The 18,964-nt window shown below is 35.6% G+C and overlaps 1 long non-coding RNA gene across 16 annotated transcripts in view; it reads right to left on the bottom strand.

The window, feature by feature from the left end:
• Positions 1–18,964, bottom strand: part of LOC139828639 (uncharacterized) — a 90,055-nt gene that overhangs the window by 59,844 nt on the left and 11,247 nt on the right. For 14 of the 16 annotated variants that reach the window (XR_011740510.1, XR_011740516.1, XR_011740508.1 and 11 more), the window contains exon 2: positions 9,949–10,052. The exons of 1 other annotated variant lie outside the window; for it this stretch is intronic. This is a non-coding gene — a long non-coding RNA (uncharacterized lncRNA). The remainder of the gene's footprint in view (positions 1–9,948; positions 10,053–18,964) is intronic. One more of the 16 variants, XR_011740512.1, reaches the window with a different exon arrangement.

Genomic DNA, 18,964 nt, shown 5'->3' with positions numbered 1-18,964 from the left:
TAGCTAGAAACACAGAAAACAGTGCCTGTAACCTCCAGGGAATCAGTCCATCATTAGATTAACCACCACTAAGGTAAGGCCATACATCATTAAAAAAGACAGGCACAGTGTTGACAATACAAGAATAATAAGTAGAATGAATTGCACTGTCACTTTGTGTAGGAATGCAGGAGAAGTCTTATAGGTGCTGGCGAGACAGGGGAGGGTGAATAGGTAGTCATTAGCTCAGGAGAAAAATGATAAACCATGTTCCTATTCAGCAAATGTGCCTTTGCTTATCAAGTTGATCTGCATTTACAGTATGCTATGAGAACTAAATACATCAGTTACTCAATGTCTAGACATACCTTTCCAACATGAAAAATATCCTTGGCTATACTGATAAGAGCTTAAATGCTTTTTATTTAACCTTAGCTTTCTCTACTTCAGTTTTAATGACAAATTGTTATTCATGTGAAGCGTTTTCCAGCCAAGCTGCTTAGCACAGCATTGCTAGAGAATACTACAGTACTTACATGGAGTCAGAATCTCACTGCTCCTCACAGGAGTGCTGGCCTCAGGTACTTGGTGTCATTCGGTGTGACTAGAAAAGGCAACCAACTTTCAGTCAATATCAGTAAGGTCTTTAATGTAAGACTATGCCTTGATACAATTGTTTTAAGTCCTTTCAGACTCACTATTTGGTAGGAGTATTGAAGGATAAAATCCAGGGATGAGTTTCAGAGCAGGGGGTGCAATTTTTAATTTATTATTTTTTTTTATAATGGGAGGGGAAAACTTCATTTTGAGGGTTCTCCAAGGAGACCAGACATTTATTTACTATGGACAGTGCAGGCTCCCATGGCACTTAGTATTCAGGATCTTTAGTTTAATTTCAATCTGTCCCTCCCTTTTCCTTTTGCTTCACAATTTCATTAATTGAAATAAAAGTACATATGGGGAGCCAATGTAGGTCAACTCTTACTTCTGCAAATCAGCAGGCTTTACACTATTCAACATATAGGCATCTCTGCCTCCCACTCCAGTTTGGAAAGCCTTCCTTTTTTGCATGCCCAGTTCATGTTGGACTGGTCACAGGATGCACCAGCAAAGATACCATGTTTCTATGTTGATGCCTCTTACCAGTCTCTGAATCATCTTAATCATCTCTTGTTCTCTCTGATAAAATTGTCTATCTCATTTGTAATATACCAGAAGTTGTAATACTGTGGTACACAAGGCTCTGGGGGCCTTGCAAGGTAGTATTTTCTTGGCTTAGTCAATGTAAACGGAGTTGATTTACTAGCCTCTAAAAAAACTCTCTTGTAGCAACACAAATTAGTATTTAAGTAGAAACTTTTCAGCAGAAAATCAGAGAGAGAACAGAGTAGGATGATTCACTTATTAATGTAAAAAAGTACATAACTCATATGCACAACAGCAATCCTATACTTACAGGTACATTAATAAGTTAATATACCTTTCCATTTCTTATGCCTATAATTCAGTGAACTTCTGAAAACAAAGTGTGTATTCCTTCTCCTATGGTGCAGCATCTATACACTATCCAGTCAATAACTTTTACAAAACTGAGGAAAAACTATGCCAGCAAGACACTAGTTTGTTTTATAGTCTTCCAAGATTTAGGTTTTTTGGCAGAAAAATTATGTTTAGATAGTTAAATCTATTAGCACATTAATGTAATGCTTTTAGAAAGTAGACCTTGGTACAATGGTAAAAACCTTCATCACTTGTAGACTTCATGCTCTTACTAAATTCCTCAGGTTGGGGGTACATGAGCAATGGGATCCGAATGGTCTGTGTTCCACAATAAGGTAATTGAGCCTAAAGCATATTCATGCAATGGTGGTGATCTCCAATGCACTGATGTAAATCCTACAACAGCTACAAATTTTGCCATAAGCTCCATTCAAACAAATCGCCCCTACCATACCATGGCTCTGTAAGTACTGATATCTCTTGTTCCTTTTCCCTGCTCCCTCCCTCTTCACATAGAGAATCCAGGATGGAAGATAACCAAACACACTGGGTAACTGCTGAAGTTTAAGCAAAATAAAATAAATTTATTTTGTATTATTTTTTCAGTCTGGAGTGCCTATATTTTCAATTAATCTTAAAAAAAAACCCCACCCCAAAACATAAAAAAACCCTAAGTAAACTCTCAAAAAAACCCCACTTTCATTCTAATTAGGATGGCATATTATTTATGTATCTAGATTTTAATTGCACTCCCTTGATTTACTCATTAAAATTATTTTCATTACAATCAAGCTTATTACTTTAACTGCAATAGTCTCTAAATTCAAGAAAAGTAAAAACCAACACAAAACAAAAAAACAACAACCCAAAAAAAACCCCAAAAATGAGTCCTGAACAAAATTCTGGCACCAGGCATCCGTTGAATCTGAATTGAGGACTATTTCTTTTGACAGACAGAAATAAACATTGTTAAATGAATATTATACAGTTTTCAAAGCCTGCACACACAGACAGCATGAGCCCATGACTATTTCTTCTATACCTCTGTGTTGCTCTTCAGTAGCCCCATTAAGATGCCCTTTCCCAGTTGCACACTGGCTCCTGCTGCTCACCACGACGGCCCATGACTTCACTGCTCCTCTCAGCATGGTCCGCAGCCCATTTCTGCCTCCAGACTTGGTGTTCTCCATATTCCCACTTCTTGCAGTCTCAGGACCCACAGCAGTGGGGCACCTGCCCACCCTAGCTCCAAACCAAAGCAGCATGAACAGTGACAGAAAGGGATTTACAGACATCTCTTCCTCCATGTATGGTGGGACCTCAGCTGCAGCAGTCAGGTCTGGAGGCATTTCTGCTCTTACAAATCTATCTGTTTCTTGTTAGTAATGCCCCTATACCCCTTGCCCCAACATCTGAGTTTTCACAGAAAAAGATTATGTCACATAGTTCAACATAAGATATTTAGGGACATACTACGGATTTGGTTCCAATTCCTTTTGGAGTCAATGTCTTTCCAGGTGCTTCAGAGACATGTATGCTACCCGGTGTTTTTTACAAGAGAAGGGGAAATATGTTTTTACTAAGAGTGATATATACAAATTCCTATTCTATTACCTTCAAACATAATATGAGATTAGGTATATTTCTCAGAAATATTCCCTTGGCCATTGTCATAATGATGACTAGAGTAGTAAAATGAGAGTAAAATGAAGCTTGGCAGACCTCAGTGCAAGACCTCAATCTGCCCAAGTAGTTAAAAAAAAAAAGAACAAGCTTGAAACTTCCTCACATCACTCCAATTTAAAGAAATAAGCAAATGCCAAACTGTTTAAATGTAGTAAGCCCTATGTATGTGCACCTTATGTAATACTACCTCTTTGGAGCCAGGTTGTTCAACTTCAATTTTTTGAACATCCAGCTGTCCTATGAAAATGTATAAAAGATTTCTGAATCACTTTTTTTAGAAGATATAACAAAAACCTCTTAATTAAATTAATTAGCTTTTGTATTAACTTAGTTTCACTTCATTGGAACAAGCCTGTTCTCCATTTCTGAAGAAATTTAAAAATAAATAATGGGGAAGAAAATTAATATAAAGTAAACTTACCAAGAGAAACTACAAATAACCTTTGGATGAAAAGTCTTTTGTAGAATATTTGAAAACATCAAGTACTTTATTCTCCTCAATAATTCAGTTATTTCCAGCATTTTGGGTGCTTAATTACAAGTAGAACCTTCACAACACTTTGTGCTATCTTGTCATGTTAATGCATCTCGTTGTTCTGTTTAACTACTCACAGAGCTGAATTCCTGATAAGAAGTTCGATTAGTATAAAAATATTTTAATGTACACCATTTCAACATCTAGTAGTATAACTAGCATTTTCTTCCTGAGGAAATTATATTAATTCCTCTTTCTTTCCCTTGCAATAAAACATGCTACTTTTACTTATTTCTGTTCACTTACAAAGCAAAGTACAAAAAAAGCAATTTTGGTAATGTCTTTTCCCTTTCTCATAAATAGTTTGATAATATTTTATTTAAACAGGATCTAAAATTGCCACACGCACAGTATATATTGTCAGCATTCTGACACAAATGAAATATCAAAGTTGAAAGTTTTAAAATTTTCTTATATGAGATTTTTCTGACACTTCAGGGAAATTCAGATCAAGACTGAGATTTTTAACCTCTGACTCTTCCCAAAATACCAGGAAAGCATCCTCCAGAAACAATGAGGTTACAATGTTGTAACATCCTTCTTCGAAGTGTAGAAGATTAGACTATTACACGCACAACATATTTCATGTAGTCTTAAGAATGAGGAATCATTCTGATCTGCCCTTTCCCTGATGGTCTTTCACTTTACACCGAAACACAGGTCTTTTGCTACTGGAAGATCTTTGTGGTCAGAAAAATTGTCCCTTCAGAATATTCTATTTCTAAGAGCTTTTCTACTGTTTGAATAGATATGAACCATACATGGAAAGCATGCTCATATTTTGTCCTCTTTTTACTACGAGTTTGTTTATAACATATTCCATACTGAAAATGACAGTAATAAAATTTTAAGGTAACTCTGAATCAGATTTCACTCTGCCTAATTAAGACACTTTTTTTTTTTTTTCCCTTTTTTCTTGTACATGTTTGGGCTACTTGTCAGTGTGTCAGAATACAGGCTGACCTAGCTATATGTGCTCTGTGTCACACACACACAAATACCTCTTTAATATTTTTCATCCACCACAATTGAGAGGATTTATAATCCATTCTAGTTATGGGGCAAGAAAGTGATGGTATTATTTTCCTCAATTTTTAAAACCTGTAGAAAACCCTTCACAGAAAAAGCACATAAGCAGTTTTTTATAAGTCTTAGAGAAAGGAGACTTTAAGTAAGGATTTGTGTCAGAGTTACCTGTAATGGCAGTATCTTGAAATCCAGTAGAGTTGTTTTTCACTGCAAACCTGCTGACCATAGCAATGTTGACTTAAGCAAACCACCAGACCCCTTAATTGAGGGGATGTCCTTCACACATAATGGAGATTTTAAAGGTGATTCACAACAGCAGCACATTGGCATTATCACTCCTGAGAGAGTTTTGTCTCTGAAATCACCCATCATCTGTGCATGCCTAAAATCTTTGGTAATGCCATGCACCTCTGGATAGTTGTAAATCAGAAGACCCCATTAAGTTTGATCATCACCAGAAGTCCAGGATACAGCACAATATAGTAAGTCTGAGAACACATTTTAATAAATTTATACCTCAATGCTAAGATTTTCAAAACAACTACATAAATGTGGTCATCCATATTTATAATCCATATCTGTTGAACCAAGTGTCATTGTTTTCCTACTATAAATGGCACACAGCAGTTAATTTCTGCTTCTACATCTTCCCGTGAAAAATCTGCCCATTGATTCTTTCGCCAAAAATATCCAAGAAACAGTGATATATTAAGATGTTCTTCATTGTATATAAATTGTAATTCCTCTGAAATATACTGCCTTAATAAGGGGAAATCATTGCATGGTACAGACAGGAAAGAAAGTGAAATAATTGGTTTCCAGTGTTTGAGCAGCTTTGTTCCTTTGTATTCATTCAGTTTGACTGTTGGTGGAGTTAAGATTTCATGACAGAGTGAGCTATTTGTTCTAATAAGATATCACTGAAATATTATTTCTGCTTTGAAATCATGTTTAAATGATGTTAACTTTTAAAGGCTAAATCATCAGGGCAAAATGTTAAAAAAGCAATTAATTGTACTCGGAACTTAAAACCAGTTCCTGATGCAGCCTGAGCAAGGATGTGCCTGTAAGCGCATCAACATGGGCGGCAGATTTACACAGTGTGGGTCTGGGTGGCAACTGCCTTCTTGCTTCTTGAGAGGGGAGGAAAGTGCCAGGTGGACTTTCAGACATTGGTCAGCAAACTCCAAAACCTCCTGTGAGCCAGTGTCGGCGCACTGGATGGGGAAAAGTGAAGGTATTTCCATCTATTTAACACACACAAATTAAAATATACTTAGCAGTACGTATTAGTATAAATGAGTGCACTTTCATTTCCTTGTACTTCATTGTGTATGTTTAGTAATACTTTTAGTCTAGCTCATATAATTTAGAGGGTCTGACATCTATTGCCCTGATCTCATTTATCACCATCCCATCTCCATTTCAGAAGCACAGATAGTCAGTGTACAATTTTTACTGTAAAATTGAATTTGTTTCTTGTGACAGAGTAAGCTTGTTGAATTTATGATTTAACACTGAACATCCTTCACCTTGAAAGTAGCTCTCCTGTGGTAAAAATGAGGCATCTCTCTCATGAGGACACTATAATATCATGATACAGATGCCCATCCTGTTAGACAAGGTTGTGCCAGTAAAAACTAAACTTAATTTTCTGAGACGTTCCAATGTTTAGCCCTATTTTTCACTTTACAAGGATAAATATTGGGAAATACTTCATCCCAGCATAATAACTGTCCTTTCATCAGTGGAACAAAAAAGTGTTTGATGTTCAGTTCAAAATAGCTGTGTGAAAGAAAATACAAAATCTTGCTGAAGACACATTATTTGTTGATCTAATGGTTGTAGCCTTTGTCTTTACATCACAGAAAATAAGTAAATTATCTCCCTTGTACTTTGGAACCAGATTCTTCATTATGGGTGGACATTTTGTTCAAAACTGTATTTTTTTGACTTTTACAAATTATTTGTTAGTCAGTGTACTGCTTAGCTCTCTCCTTACTCTCCTGTCCACCGCTTGCCCTCTGCAATGACTGTCAAGTTCCCAAATAAAATTAGCCCTGAATTTGCCTTAATTAGTTCATGTTACATAGAAGCAGGAACATCTTGCTGTTTCCACCTTGTCTTCTTTCATAATCTACTTGAAGTCTGCAAATTATGTGTTTCTTCTTTAGCAGCACTTCACGGCATTGCACTGCACTCTGGCATGTGGGGACAGCAACGGCAGCACTGATGGATCTCTGAAATACAGCCCCTGTGTCCCTCCAAAGTCTCTCTCCTCAAGCCTTGCCTTCTTTTCCTGTTTTAGCTCCTCTCTGTTTGTAGAGGGTCCACAACCAACCATAGCTCATTTCCTCCAGGAAAGAAAGCAGAAACTGCCATCCTTATCTGTAGTACCTTTTTTGCTCATGCTCCTTCTCTGGAGAAATTCAGCCACTGCCAGCTGTTAAATGTATTTAGCAATATTCCCTGCAAAGTAAACACTTGCACGCTGTAATTACAGCCTGTAAAAAATCCTCTTATCCTTAAGGAACTCAGATGTTGCAGATTAAAGCTCATCAGATCTATCTGGATCCTTTTATGACCCCTAAAGAGAAATCAGTTCACAGCTGGAGAAATATTTTCTAATTCTAATTTAAACTAGGAACTGTGTGAGTGCACATCCTTATACCCATCAGAGTAACTGGATTCTGCAGCACACTGGAGATCTTACAGAATAATTAGTTGAATGAAAATATTTACCAAAAAACCACCACCACCACCAACCACCAAACCCAACCAATGACCAAAAAAAAAAAAAAAAAAAATCAAAAACTCCAAAACAAAACCAACAAAAAAAACAACCTTCCCCCCCGCCAAATAACCACCCAACCAACCAACCAAAACACAACCCCCCCCACCATTTACATGGTCTCTTAATACTAAATTCCAACTCCTTAGTTCCTTTGCTTTGCTATAAATCATCATGCGTGAAACTTTGCTGACCCACAGCAACATTGAGTGAAAAATGCATGGTGCTTGATATCAAGCTCTTTCCTCCTTTTTAAGTTCATTAACTTCTGTGGTTGCAGGGAACACTAGAGCATCATGGACCATATGTTTCACAGCAAAAACTTTCAGCAATCAGCCATCACTTGCACAGGATTAATCCAAAGAGTGAGGCCTTTTTTTAACAAAGAAATAGGTAGCCTTATGTGCTCTTGATGCATTTATGCTTCAGCTGTAAGAATGTGCATCCTTGAAAGAACTTCGGTTGATAACGCAATTGGATCTCAAGGTATCATGAGCAAAGGATGTATAAACTTCTTTTTTTTTTTTTTTTTTCTGGGAGGCAATAGAAGATTATTGTACTAAGGGCTCAACACTTTTCAGATTTTTTTTTTCCTCTTCCTCAAGCTATTCAAATTCCATATGGTTTAACTTCTCATTTTGATTTCCTTTCTACTATTGTATATTTCTCACTTACAGAAAACAAATCACCAGAAGAAGTTATTTTTAAAATGGCTTGGACGTGTTTTATCCAACAAATCCAGTGTAATCAGCAGGCCCTGATTTTTAAAGTTGAAGGTTTATTTTACAATAGCATGCCAAGTTTAATCAGTTCTACTGATACTGCACAGTACAATCTACTCTGACAAGAATATGTTGATCATATTACAAAATGATTAGTGCTAGTGGAGATCTTTTAGACAAGATTAGATTCTGCTTATGTCCAGATGCCTCAAAGAACGTTATTAGTTTTTGGTGTCATATTTTTGTAACATTAATATGATCAGCTTATGGGCTTGCTCATATGCTATAACTGCAGCAATTTATCTGACAGTGAAGCTGTCAGGATCATGCAGCATCTAACCCAATGAACACTGCTGCAATCTCCATCAAATTAAGCACTGCCCACACAATCTCATCATTGCTGTGATTTGACCAATGAATATTCTGATGAGCCCCCGGCCTCTGAGATTCAGAAATTTACGTTGTGTAGTTTAACAGCTGTTTCCAAGAAAGCTGATTACTTCATGATAATATTCCTAGCAGTGAATCTGCATATTTTTAAAGGAATGTAGCTATTTTTTTTTCATAAATCAGCAAAATGGGATTCAGAGCTGTGCTGCTTTGACATCCAATTAATGTGGCACTGTATGGGAAGGCCATTAGTATAACAGTGGTTGTGATAGTATGTGTTCCATATAGATATAGAAAGAATGATACATTACTTCGTTTATAAAACACTTTTCTTTTTTCAAAGTTACTGGATATCTACAAGTACTTTGCATGACTTGTATTTACTAATTAGACACAAAAAAAATTATAAAAGCTGAGAAGCATGAAGGTTTAGTTTTAATACGTTTTGACTAGAGAGCTTTACAATATCAAATACGCAATACTATTACCCCTAAGTTTAATAATACATGCTGATATGTGCTCTGATGGTGTGCTTCATTCCTTTTGATAATATGCCTTTAAAAACAATGTCCTTTAGGGTCCAATGGACCATGAAATAGTCTCTGCGAAAGTACCAGTGTTGCCAATGCTGAGGCAAACATTCATTTTGGCTGTCAGCTTTAAGGACTGAGGAAGAAATGAAGCACATTTATTATATACTGATGTATTCTGACTAGATAATCCTTTTCAGTTTTAGGCACTTATAAAGACGAGTGCAGATTACTGTGGGGGAACATTTAAAAAAAAATCATATGGGCTGAAACAGTTGTGCTTCCAATTTCACAGTTGGATAATTTGCTTTATAAACTTCTATTTAAAATAAAGTTTTACTGGCAATGAAGTACGCTAAGTAAACAATCTATAATTTGAAAGTAAGTTAGAGGTAGTCAGAAACTGTTTCTACTAATATAACATTCATTAATTAATGTTGGAGTTTGCTTTTCTATGCTGCAGGCATTTTCAAGTTTTTTTCTTAGGTAAGCACTGTCATCACAATTCCGTCAAAATTTACCTATTGAAGTGTCATTATTTTGTGGTATTTTGATAACATGTTTATTTCTGCATAACTACGATAGGGTCAAATCAACTCATACTGAAATCAATAGGACCTTAGGATTTGGAACACAATATTTAAATCATAGTATTTTGGTGCATTTTTTAGTGCACAAACGTCATTATTTCCATTTTAAAGCTGGGAATAGCATGCAGAAAGCCTAATGGATTTTTTTCATTACGCAGTAAATGGAAGAAGAAGCAGCTGTATCAGGAAATCTTACCTGGCTCCTGGCTACCAACATTTGACCTTGGCCTGCTGAGCCCCTATCATCAGGTCTTTCAGGAAACATTGAAAAGCAATCAGTCAGATGCAACCTGTGTCTGACTGAGAGAACAGAAAATTAACAACTAGAAACATAGTCTTTATCTTTTTTTTCCCCTCAACTCTATCAAAGCCCAAATACAATGTATTGAAAATTAGCAAAATGGAGGCACCTTAAGAAGCCAAGAAGCAATGTAATGTACACAGCACACGGTAACAACACAAGACCTACTCTGTTGAGCCCAAAGTTTTCTCTAAAATCCCCATGTATAAATTAAGGAAGAAATCACCTCTAAGAAGCTTTATGCACATACACCTGTGTGAAACTAGCACACAAGGAAATTGTTCAACTGACCAAGTCTTTACCTACTACAAACTTTCATGGATGTTGTTAGGTACACCATTTATATGTTTACACTAGCTGAAGGTCTGGCATCTGAGCTTCTGTACATTCTTCTAATTTAGAAGGAATAGCTTATACGGGTTTCTTTAACTCAGAATTACAGAATAAAATAGTCTGGTAATTTATGAAATTCTGACAATGTTTATATTTATTGCCTCTCTTTCCTGTTTTTTAAAAATATGTCATGACATAAATACAATTCTTTAAATAACTAATTCACTTTAATTTATAAAATCACAGGACAAAACTAGTTTGTTTGTTTGTTTTGGTTTGAGTTTTTTTAACAGTTTTGTTTAACTATCAACAGTTCTGTGTTTGAGAGAGCAGAAATGACTAGAAGCAAGAGCAGACTGCAGAATTCTGTAAAGGCACAGTATTTCTACACGGTGAAAAGCATGTCGTTCTCTAGTTTCTCTGCTAACATGTGCCACAGCTGAGGCAACATCTCACCGCCCAAAAATTGCTTGTATCATATGTTTCATTCTACTGGCATGTCACATTTCAGAAAAAGTAGTGTTTTGCAGTACTTTACCTATGCAATACTGTTGTCTTTATGCACTCTGAGATCATACAAATTACTTACGAGAAATGGGAAGAATTGACTGTCATTCATCTCTATACTGAATATAGTGTATAAACATTTGTAAATTGGGCTGGTTTCTTATTTGGTGCAAAGTGTGTGGTGTAGTGAGGAACACAGAGAAAACAATCTATTTTGAATATACCTGAACAGAACTTCCAGTTTTGTTTCCTACCCAAATGAAAATGTGAAAAAAACCCCACATTTAAAGTTGACAAAATATTTTATTCTGTCAAAATAAAATATTTTTTTCCAAATTCACTGATGACCCCTTAAACACTGAATTTAGCTAAATGTTATTTTCAAATATCATATCAAAATAAGAACTTGAAATATTTTGTTTAAAAATTGTAAAAACAAAATCTATTTTACTTTCTGTTACTGAACATCATTTTTATTTTGTTTAGCAGCAGTCTCAAGAGGCATCCAAATTATTTTAAGTAAGTAGCTTGAAATGGAGACTTATGAGAAACTTCAGCTTCACTAACTGTTCAAATAAATCTACTTAACCAGTATGTTTTTCTGTATTGCATGGTGTCTCAGTCAAGAAAATCTCCATGATGTTTGTTTTCTGTACCACTCTCCATATGTCATGAAGCATATGTTGTAGGAAACTGCATTTCAGACTGACAGCTGCTTTGCTATTCCTCTCTGTTATGAAGGAAGACATCTAGCATTTAAGCAGAGAAATTCCTCAGTAATATGTTTGGACACTTGCCTTTAGAACTTAATCATTATGAACTCTGAGGCTATCTGTCTTTGTAGTTCAGTATTCTGATTTCCTAATACTCGTCTCTTTTAACTTTCATGGAAGTAGATAATTCTAATCAATATTAATCTCAATTCTTCTAGGAAACTGTATCTTATGCCACACATGTATCATAAATCCCTAGATAAATCAAAATATTGATTTTAAATTTAGTTTAAATTCTTCAGCAATTACCTAGCCACTTAGAAGAAAACTGCATTCTTTTACATAATACTTGGTTCATATCCACATACAGTGCCACTCAATGATTCTTTCTGAAACATTTCATTCTCAAGAATTGAAGAAAGGGCTGGAAGAGAGTAGGTCATCTTATAGCTGACTTATTGACAGACTTCTACAAAGGTTCACACTACTTAATATTTCATATGAACACTTAATTTTTGTAATCCAAGAACAGCTGATTGCTCTGAATTGCAGGTGCTATGCTACCGTGATTGCAGTGATTAAAATAATTATGGTTGGAAGAGGTATAATTAACTTATTAATATACAGAGTCTTTGTCACATGTAGAACATGAGGTTTTTGACAAGGCAATAGAAGCAACACGATAACACTGCAAAGGGTTAAAGTGACCAGTCAGATTAGAAGTCAGAAAACTGCCTTTTACATCAATTTGCAAGTAGAAAGTTATTCATAATTGGAAAAGCAACTGATGTATGTAATTTTTAATTCCAATTGAGATAACACTGAGTTTGGGATATACTTTTATTCCTAACGAGGATTTTTAGTTTTGAGGAGGTTTCACCAGAAGCATTACTATGTAGAAGTTAAGATGAATGCAGAGATATTAAATGCCAGATCCAAAATAGCTTATGCTGTTAGACAGGTTATGTTTTTTTCCTGTCTGATAATTGATGAGATATGTAATTCCACTTGGAAATTTGTTATTTTTCTTCTACATAAAGACTATTGCAAATTTACATTATTTAAAAACAGAGTGTAAATTCTTTTTCAATAAAGCTTGCCAACTCATCCCTTCCTTCTGTTATAATAATAGAAAAATAACCTTGGCAGATTTTTTAGAAAATCGAATTGCAATCCTCTGCTTCCTAATTACAGAGCATAGCTGCAACATTCATTAGTCTGCAATTGGCAAGATTCCACAATTTGCAGGCCATCAAGCACTTCCTTGCTGAAAATGGAAAGGAATGCCAAGAGCCAGATCCTAATCCAAAGAAAGAGCCACCATTTCCACTGGCTTCTGATCAGATCCTCACTGCACAAAATATGCATACAGAGAGTACATCATCCATGGTGGCTGTAGGTTAATTTCTTAGGTGGGACACATTAGTGTTCCAGGAAGTTTGGGGAATTTTTTGCTCTAACTTTCAAGATGTGTGGTTTTCAAAACTCACAATCACTTGAAAGATGGAAATGTTGAGAACAAGTCAGACGCCTTTGGTATTGTACAGGAGTCAGTGGATCTGCTCACTATGGGGTAGGATACTGACCTTTAACATACTGGGGACATTCTGGTTACTGAGGCAAAAGAAGAAAGCAGATTTTTTAAAAAGAGAAGAGATCAATAATATCAAATAAAGACTTTTTTATATTTTATATGTATATGAAAATGTTTTACAGCTTTACATACAGTTATGAAAACAGAAGATTATTTTGTAGCATGATTTCTTTTTTTGTCTGCTGTTTTGCAAATATACTGAGAGGCTGTTTTGCCACCATACCTTTTAAAATACATGTATGAAAGTCATACAAGCTTCTTACAGAGTTTCTTTTTTGCACATGCAGAAAGAGGTGAAAGGACACACATAAAGAACCACTTGCAGGTTTGAACACAGATCTGCACCACAACTGTACACGTTACATATTTAAAAAACTGTATCTGTTTTTCTGTGAAAGTTGAAGATATTTCCAATATCCGAAAAACTAGATCTTTTAAGATACATACTATGGGTTGAGATGTTTACCAATTTTAGGTGCCCCTATTTTAGATGTCCTCATACAGAGTGAAATCAGAGTCTGCTGTCAGGCAACACAGAATTTACTCGTGTGTTCACAGTGTTCCATAACCTTAAATTTGCATTTCTTCTGGTAGAGACTCAACCCAAAGCCAAGCATCTTGCACTAGCTGGAAGAAGCATTCCAATTTAGGCTGAGAACTTTAAAATTAATGTTTAGGTTGAAACGGCAGTAGCAAAGATTTTAGTATGCTGTCATTTGAACCCTGGCTTTTAGCCGGTCAGCTGCACAGGGAAGCTTCAAATTGTGAGATCCCATAGTCATTTTCTCAAGAAAAGGAAGATAAACATAAATTCTTACTGTCTTTGATAGTTCTGCACTAATTTGTTGCTCTCCTTATCAGGATTATTACTAGAGGCAATGTATTCAAATGTACCTGATGCACCCAAGCCTCTGCATGTGAAAATTATCTCAAAGCTGAGCCCTTCAAAGTAGAATTAAAGATTTTCAGATGAGGGAATACAATCGGTGTTTATCAACAATCTCCCATTCAACACAAACACCTGTTTCTAATGTGTGATGGGTCACTAAAACCCTCAAAACACAATTATGTCTCAAATATCTGCCATTTTCTTTTCAGTGCAGCTGGTTCTTTGTGACCAACTATAAATTTATAATAAATGAAAACAACAGAATTAAAGGTACACAACACAGATGTTTAGGGACAAAACTGGCTTCACGGTACAGCAATCAGGTTATTTTCTCTTATTTTTGAAATAGAAGCTAAGATCAAACAGTGAAAGCAGGCAGCTACTGCCACCTCACTTACTGGTTTGTCTTGCACAGATCTGTGACATGAGATCCACCTTTTCTGATTTGTAGTTTGACATTTCTGTACTTGCTACTGAGTAGCTGCACTTTCATGTCACCTTCACTCATATGCGTAACGTGTCTGTGGCTTTCAGATCCATCAGTGCCATTTGCTTCCTTTAGGTCTGGATGACAAGAATATTTGTCTAAATCTGCCACTCTTGTACAGATTCACCTGGAGTAAGTCAGGCAATGTGACATCCAGCACAAATAGCGCAGTGGATTTAAAAACTGTACTTGCAAAGTTCTCTGATGAAAAGCTGACAATATTGGTTATACATTTCCAACACTTCTTTGTTTTCCAATGATTTTATGCACTCAAGTATATGAAAATACCAGTAAAGAGGTAAAAATGCCAAAAAGTACATCAAAAATATAGGCCAGCAGGTTAAGAAAAGCACTCAGCAGGCACAAATCAGAGTTATAACATATACCTCAACTCAAAGTTCAGCCCCCACAAAGATCAAGCCATCAGGGTTTATCCAGTAAAGTACAAAAGCCTTTTAGGAGAACTATAAAATTGTTATAATATAAACCAGTATAGAAATTTTGTTATTGTTTTTTAATTTATTTACTTAGTTTTCTGGTTGTGTTTTTTTTTTGTTTGTTTTTGTTTGTTTGTTTGTTTGTTTGTTTGTTTTGTGACTGTATGAATTATTTGGCTTTTTCTTTTCCAAATGGGTTTCTGAGAAAGTTTTCCTGTCATTATGGAAGACAGTGTACCTATTGGAGTCAAATAAACCAAAAATATTCAGATGACCACAGTTCCCTTCTTTCTGAATTTCTATCAGCCTGTGAGGATCTCCTACAAATTCCTTGAAACTCATTAGTATCAAACCTCTCATTTCCTTATGGCAGTTTTTGAAGAGAGCACCCAAATATAAAAAATATGGCATCATGGAATTTTTAATGCTACGGGATCACTCTAGCAAGCAAATCTGACTCGGATTATTCTCAGGGTATTCATTAAGCAGGAGAGGAAGATTCTTTTCTTGGAAATCAGATCTACTATTGCTTTGGTTGCAAGGTGTAGAGAAAAGGCACTTGTTAAAATATAACACTTAGGTATTCGTATAGGTCACAACATAAAATCATAGAATGGCATGAGTTGGAAGGGACCCACAAGGATCATAGTGTCCAGCTCCTGTCTCTACATGTGACAGGCTTATTGCAAATGAAACAACTTTCTCTTTAATAAGCCCAGATCTCCATAATTACATTCTTACATTGGGAAGCTAACAAAAATAATTCAAATATAAGCTGTTAAAACAGTTAAAACTGAAAAAGCATTTTTTGTTTCACACAGCATGGTAGAGGTGAGATCACTGCAGAACAGCTCAAGGGAACTTTAATCAATGACCATCACACAAATAACCTAATTAGCACCTATTTCATTCAGTAATCTTTTAAGTACAATGTAAATTAATTTATCTCCTCTAGAAGCTGTATCAGCTCTCCAACCTTTTTATTACAACCCTGCTTTATTTCATATATATATATTTTAACACAATTTTATTTGTTATCCTAGTTGCATTCTCCTCTGGTGATTCAAGGAAATGATTTGCCACTAGTTGGAAATTGCCATCACTAATCAGTGTGTTGATATCTTTTTTTTCTGTGCATGCACTCTACATCTGGAAAAGCATTCTCCATGCTTGTGCTCGGAATGAAAAGAATTGGAAACAGGCCTAACAGTTCTGCCAAGTTTTTTTTGACAAGTTATGCAAATATTTATGGGTGACAATGAAAGAAGTTCAGAAAACCTTAGTTTGCACAGCTGTTTAACTGGAATACAAATTTTGTATTTAACTTTGGTTTTTTCGTGAAGTCTTGGCCCAGTTTGAACATTCAGTATATTCAGTGCATCAACAATGAACTGAAAACTACCAGTTTTACAGACTGCTTATATAAGCAAATACATCAAAAAGGAAAAAAATTATTTTGAATATAAGCAGAAAATTCAGGTAGTATTCATCTGATTGTTTTCTTTTGTGCCTTGTAGGCCATTTATATTTACATTCTTAATAGACAGCCCTAAAGTACACAGAGTTTTCTTTCTAGGCTTCAGACTAACTTGTAAAACCTGTCCCCCTTTTGGGAAAAGTAACTCAGATTCCAGGATGCATTAAACGAACTTGTATTCTAAAGATTAACATAATACTGTGAAAGGTATTTTTAAAGATATAAAATTGATCTAGAATCTTCCTTTAAAATCGTAAGGCTATAATAAATGACACTTAGTGAAACTGGGAAGAAGAGAAAAAACTGGAAGAAGATAGACAGCAATTTTGAAAATGAGTAAATGGTTTGGTTTGCATACCAAATTTTGGAACAGGCAGAGACAGAAAGAAAATATTCAGGGTATTTTGTCACTTGAGACTAATCACTATCCTTGACTGGTTTTTGGCAAAGCTACTGAAATCGATTATTTCTGATTCAAAAGTTGTGACCTCCACTGTGTCCTTTTTTTGCTGGTCATACTGCAGTACAATTGGTACAACAGTGGGTTGCAAGCTTACCAATTATTTATAGCAAATTTTTCTGAAGTCCTATTTTTACATTTATGTTACATACTTCTGGATATTATTTCTTTGCTTGCTACCTTTAGGCTACACAGTACTTGCCTTCTCACAGCAGCATTCATGCTAACTTCAAAAACTGACTGCTCATGCAAATAAACAAAGAGGTTTTGGCCTTCGATGTCAAGTGATACAGCTGTTCTTATGATTAACATAGACTTTTAGGCCCTGTTGAATGTCAAATAGGCAAATACTTCCCCTTACACTGCCACATAACAATCTCCTCTGTATATTACAATTCAGCCCAAAACCAATGGAAGAATAAATGTGATCTGGAAAAGAAATTCCTTGTTGACATTTCAACCATTTTTTTGAGAGGAGCAGTGAACATTTTTGTAATTCAGTAGTAGTTCAAAAAGAACTCCTCCTTCCACATACCTAGAAACATGGGAAAATGCTGGAGTAAAATAAGATATTAACTCTGAGAAACATCTAACATGTTACCTGAATGTATTTTGGGATCGGCTAATGCTGATTCATCTGTGGGACAACAGAACACATAGATGCTTTTCATGTCTATCAAACATCATAAATTATGTAAGAAGAGTAAAGGAAGAAACTGTAGTTTCATGAATCTTTAAGTGTAATAAACAGAAGACTCGTGGCATCCCCAAAATTCTTTCCTCAGTCAAACACACAGCTAGGGAAGATCTGACACACCAGCCAATAGAGTCAAGCTGCTCTGAGATGACAGAGGAAATCAGTATTTTACAGCTACTGTCCATGCTATGCCATGCTCAGCCAAGTGCATTTTGTGAAACCGGAAGGTACTAATAAAAAATAGTGTTTGTAAACCTTAGCAATTTCTGAGAACCTCAAGAACATGCTGTCAAGACAGTATGTATCACGAAATCTGGCCATATTAATGAAAGAACCAAAGCAGAAAATGACATCCTTTCATCTACTGGAAATGCTTTTCTACTTTGAAAGATTAATCAATTTTCAATCTAGGTTTGCCTTTATTTTTTTTCTACTTACAGTTTCTGAGCATGCAATATTGACTAAAGCTAGAATAAAAAAAATTTGTCTGATTGAAAATAATTTAGTGGTCTCCCTTTACCCTGAAGTGTAATTTTCTACTGAATTGAGGTTCTTAAGATAAATTTTAATCTCTCAGCTCTTTACTTGTCATTTTCAAGGAGAAGCAAGGAAAGAACAATAAATCCCTGTTTGCAGAAGTAGGATAAAATGAAACCACTCAAGCATTTACCTTACATTACTGAATGCGAACTGTAGTTCCTTGAGACTCATTTGCTGGACCTCTCCCCTCTACTTATAATGCATTTGTCTAATAATTCATTTTCAGGCTAGCTTTGACAAATGCTTCTGACATGAAAGATACTAAAAAAAAATTCTCTAGACTATACAAAGAGCACTAACAGATTCTTTATCTGTTACGGTGTTCAAAAGAGTGAATATGTTTCAGAGGTACTTGGATGGGTATTTACAGAGAAAATCTGCTCTGTAGCTTCTAAATCCACATTTTGCTAGTGCAGAGGGCAGACCGAGTCTGTATGCATCCCCCCGTTCATTAGGCTGTGAATAGGTGTGACTGCTCATGGTTTTAATTACCAAATACCTCACAGTCTTTACAGTTCTCGCCTATCAAGCAGAACAGCACTGGTTACCCTCATCTTGGAGGCAAGGAAATGAGGCCCGAGATTACATGTGATTTACTCAAGGTCAGAGAGGAAATCTGCATTAAGATATGAACTCAAGTGTTTTGATCTCTAAAATCCAACTAAATCAACCATTATACTATTATTTATCTCTGCAAAATGTAATTTTGCACCATTCCTATGGCGCTTTCTGAATCAGAGTGAGAGTTCTCAATATCTTGCATGCCCACAGCCTGCA

The sequence above is a fragment of the Patagioenas fasciata genome, chromosome 9 (assembly GCF_037038585.1).
Source record: "Patagioenas fasciata isolate bPatFas1 chromosome 9, bPatFas1.hap1, whole genome shotgun sequence".
NCBI classification, from domain to species: domain Eukaryota; kingdom Metazoa; phylum Chordata; class Aves; order Columbiformes; family Columbidae; genus Patagioenas; species Patagioenas fasciata.
The sequence above is the reverse complement of the archived record's forward strand: the minus strand, read 5'-3'. Positions and strand labels throughout refer to the sequence as shown.